Source organism: Gadus chalcogrammus, unplaced genomic scaffold (assembly GCF_026213295.1).
Source record: "Gadus chalcogrammus isolate NIFS_2021 unplaced genomic scaffold, NIFS_Gcha_1.0 GACHA068, whole genome shotgun sequence".
Taxonomy (NCBI): Eukaryota; Metazoa; Chordata; class Actinopteri; order Gadiformes; family Gadidae; genus Gadus; species Gadus chalcogrammus.
In genome coordinates, this window is record NW_026613503.1 from 532,265 (window position 1) to 537,621 (window position 5,357).

Below are 5,357 nucleotides of genomic sequence, written 5' to 3' on the forward strand. Positions count from 1 at the left end.
ACGTCGCCTATAATATGTTTAGCAGCAGTCTTCAGATGAGGCTTTGCTATGCTAACCCCTCGTCTAAATAACGGAATAGCCATTCTAAAGAGGCTACGGAACATCCCTCCGATGCCAGCTCCATATTGTGTGCTGCTACCCTCATAGCCTGGTAGCCCACTCCCTGCTTGGTTTAAATAATACTGAACATATTTGTTCTCGTCGTAAGGTGGTCTATACCCCCTCATCCCTATAGACGGTACTACGGATTCTACTGTTTTACAGGTCTAAAATGCAGCTTGAGTATCACTTTGCCGTATGTGAATTTTATATTTGTATTCTGGTCAGACTTTAGATCGATTTCAATATCTCCAAGAGGGTCTCGGGCTACGTGTACGTAATGCGGCTTGTCGAACATGTGAATGCAGTGTCTCCTGCTGGTGTCGGTTATATTAATACTCCTTAGCAGGGGGACATAACTATCTCCGACCAGCTGATGGTCAACGATGTCGCTATATATGAACATGTTGTAACACCCGCCGTGAATATCGGTGGGATGGGGCGCGTATGCTGGATACGATTTATGGGCTGATAGTTTGACCCCTGCGTCGAACCCCAGCATAGCGGCCAGTTTTCCTCTAAAGACGATAGATAGGTGAGCGTCTCCTTCTACATAAACGCGGTTTCTAATACCTTCATGATGTAGTATAACTCTACCGCTAGGATCATATTTGGCCCAGGTCTTGTTGATTTGTAGTAATAACGATCCGATACTCTCATAAAGCCCACCAACTAATAGACATGATGTCCTATGACCCGTTTTACCATCGTGAATGGTCATCGTAGCGTCCTCGGCAGGAAAACTATGCCAGCTGCATGGGTACTGCGCTTCAATTAGGCCTACTTCATAGGGCTGCTTGGTGTGTATAGATTTTGCTAATTTAGTTCTAAAATTCCATATCTTATTTTGTGGGTAGATCCCTGCCGATGCATTACTCGCTAGAGTCACATAGAACCCTCCAGACACCTCCTTATCCATCGTACACTCTGGTTATAATGGAATGTATGTCTCTTGTATGTCTCTTTATGCATCGACTAGTGTCTTTTCAGCTATCCATGAATTGAATGCCTCCGGCCAGCCCAGCCATTTGACATATACCAGATTCTTAGACCCCTCCCTTTTTCTATCTATAATCTTTTCTATTTTATACACCTTGTTTTTAGACACTATAACTTTTTGTAGCTCTTTCTCATAAAATGTTCCATGGACAGGGGCACCTGCATAGTCTTGCAGCTTATAGACTGGAGGACACCTTGCTATGCGCTGCGATATTACAAAATATTCATCCGTAAATGTCTGCTCATAGCCCTTTCGAAATGTAGCTCTGACTTTTGAAATTCTAACCGTGTCACCAACATCGTATCTAAACACCACCATCGGCTCTTGAGTGGTTTTGTATAGCGTATTAAACACTGTTTTCTCATTATCTTTATCAACGTTGACCGGGGTCATTTTTATCGATCTATGATATGAATGGTTATAAGCATGGACCATGTCCTGTAGCTTATCCACATATCGTTTGGAGTTGGCAGCTGTTAAATATCTCCACATGCGGGTTTTCAGAGTCCTGTTGAAGCGTTCCACTATACTGGCCTTGGTCTCGTTAGATGTAGAGAAATGTTTGACGTTGTACCGCTCCATCAAACGCTGAAAGATCTTGTTATAAAATTCTTTGCCGGCGTCGGTCTGCAGTTTATCGGGGGTACGCCCTTCACCGAGAATATCATCAAAAGCTTTAGCGACGTCGATAGCCCTCTTGGATGGTAACGGACGAACCCATGCATGTTTTGAGAATACATCGATACACGTCAACAGAAAATGCACACCATCATTTTCGGATGCATACTCTGCCATATCCACTAAATCAGCCTGGAACTGTCTATCTATTCCACTAACCAATACTCTATTTCTGCGGAAATGTATCGGTGCAGGTACATGCAGGGTGTAGGGATCCTGCTTCAGCAGCCATTTCTTGATATATTTTAGTGGAGGTACTGCACCCTCACTATGCTCGAGGGCCGTTCTTAGTTTATTGATGCCGCCGTAACCCCCTGGTCCGGAGGGATCATAATAAGTCTTATGCAGCCGTTTATCCATGTCGTATGTCTGCGACAAAAACGAATACTGAAACACTGCTCAGAGTTATCCATCCTTTTATTTAAAATGTCTGTCCGCTCAAAACAAATCTCAGATAAAGTTTACATGAAGTTTTATTTTTCTGCACCATTTTACAAGCCATCATTCTAGCAGTTCTAATACCCTCGGCGTTTGAGGCATTATTGAGCTTCAAGACATCCGATACAAAAGCACATATACACATGACATGGCCGACGGTAAAACAGTCACCATCGGGGAAATGGGTAAATACTTCAGCTAACATTTGATCAGTAGGTTTATCATACAAGAATTTCATGACCAGATCATTCCAACCCTTATACGTACATTTGATATAAGCATTATGTTGGGCATACGTATCATTTTCTATGGCAGCATACATCAAAACGGATAGTCTATCTGATACAATCTTGCTATCCGCATCATAGGCATAAGAAAACAACACCCCCATTATAAACGCCACCCACCACCACCAGGCTTTGGTTTGCCAAATGACAATGTAGGACGCCACATTTGTATGGCTTCATGTATCAGAAGCAGATGTTCATCGGACACTCCTACGGCAGCCAGTGAATCCAGTTTTTCGGTATCATAGGTATTGCCTATTAAATCACATAGAAAAGATTCGACCACGCCATAGATTTTTCCGGGGGACACAGTCAGCCCTGTAGTCTTCTTTAAAACAGTTTCTAAAAGTAACAGGAAGGGGTGTCTGTCCAGGATAACACAAATGTCCTGGTAGTGGGATTCGTAGTGATGATGTGACGCTCCCTGCAGGCATGAATGGCGTCGTTGACTTGGACAATCACACTGGCATCCCCAGCAGACCGCTTGCTTCTGATGGCTGATGATGGCTACCACACAGAGCCCCGTGGTAAATCGCAGAACAGCCAGCGATGGAGGGTTTAAACGGATCTGTGTTGATACAGGCCATCCGTCATCTCTCATAGCTGTGTCCACCTCCAGCTCACTGTCCTCGCCGGTGTGTAGGAAGGTCAGATTCAATCCGGTCAGATAGACGGCATACTCGTGAAGCCAGTGGGGTCCGGGTTGTACAGCCTTTAAATCAGCAGTCTCCATAGCCACACCCCCACCTTCCACATGTTCATCATTGACCTGTGCTGCATAGCGTATCAAAAATATACCATTAGAATATGAAAATAAAAAACACACACAACACCCACATATTAAAATAATGTATAGTCTATCAAAAACACATTTAAAAAAAAAAAAAGGAAAATAAAACACCCTTAATACTACTAGTATGTACACTCCACCTTCGTATACATTGCTGACATTTTCTAATGCTATCATAACCCTAAACATACTCAAACACACCATGTGCCCCCTCATCAAACCCAGACGACTCAAACAGGCACATTCGGCATTCATCAGCAGTTGTGCTCCATGGTTCTTCATCCGTCTTAGCCATAGAATCAATCTCTGCAAAAATTCCACGTAGTGCAGACAGATCAGCCCACTGCATGAAAAAGACATTATCAAAATAACCAGCAGCTTCTAAAACACTGGTGCATAGAGGAGAGCAACCGACGCAATACATATCATCGCACGGTGGTAGCTCGTCTGTATCAACGCCGCATCTGAAAAAAATGAAATCCTGTGGGCTCTTCGTATGATAGTTTGCACCCATGCGATGAATCCTCGATTCATGCTGAAAGGCGCATTCCAAACGACGTTGAATCCTCGGTTCATACTGTAAGGTCCATTGGTATACATGGGGTCCCCCATGCCATGTACCCTCGCCACCGTCTAGCATGGGGCATAAATTCTCAAAGAAAAAATTCCACTCGTGAACGTTCATCCGCCACTCTGTAGCACAATCTTTAGCTTTCAAAATAACACAGCCATCGACCCATGATATTACATACTCCAAGCCGTATTCGCCAACGTGGGTGAATGAATCCCCGGCACTCCGGTCCCTCAAGCCTAAAACAGGCCTCGTTCTTTTGAGTGGAGCATTAAGCAGTACAGCATCTCCACAACTATCGACATAGTTAGACACTGGCGTACTAGCGTTGGACATACCATCAGGCATCTGGTTTTCAATGTCCTCATTGCTCGACACAGAGTCGTCCATGGCGGGGGAAGACAATGGCGACGGGGTACTAGGACCCCTATACACCCAATAAGGACTATCTGATCTATGGGTTTCTTCTGATGAGCAGTCCATGTCGAATGAAAAGAACACTGCAGACAACTTGATGAATGCGGGGAACCCTACAGCAGCCGTCGCCTCCTTTTTAAACTATGTTTATGACCCATCATAAAACGTAAACAGGAAGCGGTATCTGTGAATAGGGATCCCCCTTCACCCCACCCCCTCCCAAACCGGACACACACACCCACACACACGCACACACACACACACACACACACACACACACACACACACCTCTGTCTATACAGATCCCGCACCCCAGCGACCCCTACAGGTTCACCACTGGCATTACACGGATCATCCCTACACGAAGGGGTTTATGGTTTATGACCCGTCATAAAACATAAACAGGAAGTACCTCTGTGAATAGGGGTCCCCCCTTCACCCCCACCCCCTCCCCAAACCGGAAGTGAGTTCAGATAGGAATGGATACCAATGGCATATAATATCTACTACTGAGGAGAAAGGGATTGATTGTTGTATGCTTCGTCATTGTGAAACATCCACTGTAAGCAGAGCGCATGGTACCTTGGCCTCAAGCTGCTCAGGGCCACACCCCCACCCTCCTTCTTGACCCGCCTCTCTCCTCCCCATTTGCATTAAAGCTACTGACACAGAAACGGCACATTTGGGGAAAGCTCAATGTGCGACTGGCTCGTAGTGGCTGTAATTCTGCACCACGGCTGAATTTCAGGAACATCTTCAAATACTGTGTTTGGGGCCCACTAATACCTATATTAAAGCATCCATGAGGTAGCATGCCATGGGACCTTTAATTTCCCATAGCACAAACACTGGGACAAATGTAGTTGATTTCTTGTTTAAACAGGGTGAGAAAACAGGGAGTGGAAGGATGCGACCATATAATGTTCAGCTAACTGTTGGGTTACAGGGGGATTTGTTTAATGGAAAGTGTAGTAGACTATGCATGCAAATCAATCATTCAATAGCTTTTACTGTTATTCAGGGCTCAAAGTGCATTGATACTAAAAAAAATGGATGGAAACTACTATTGGTTAGTTG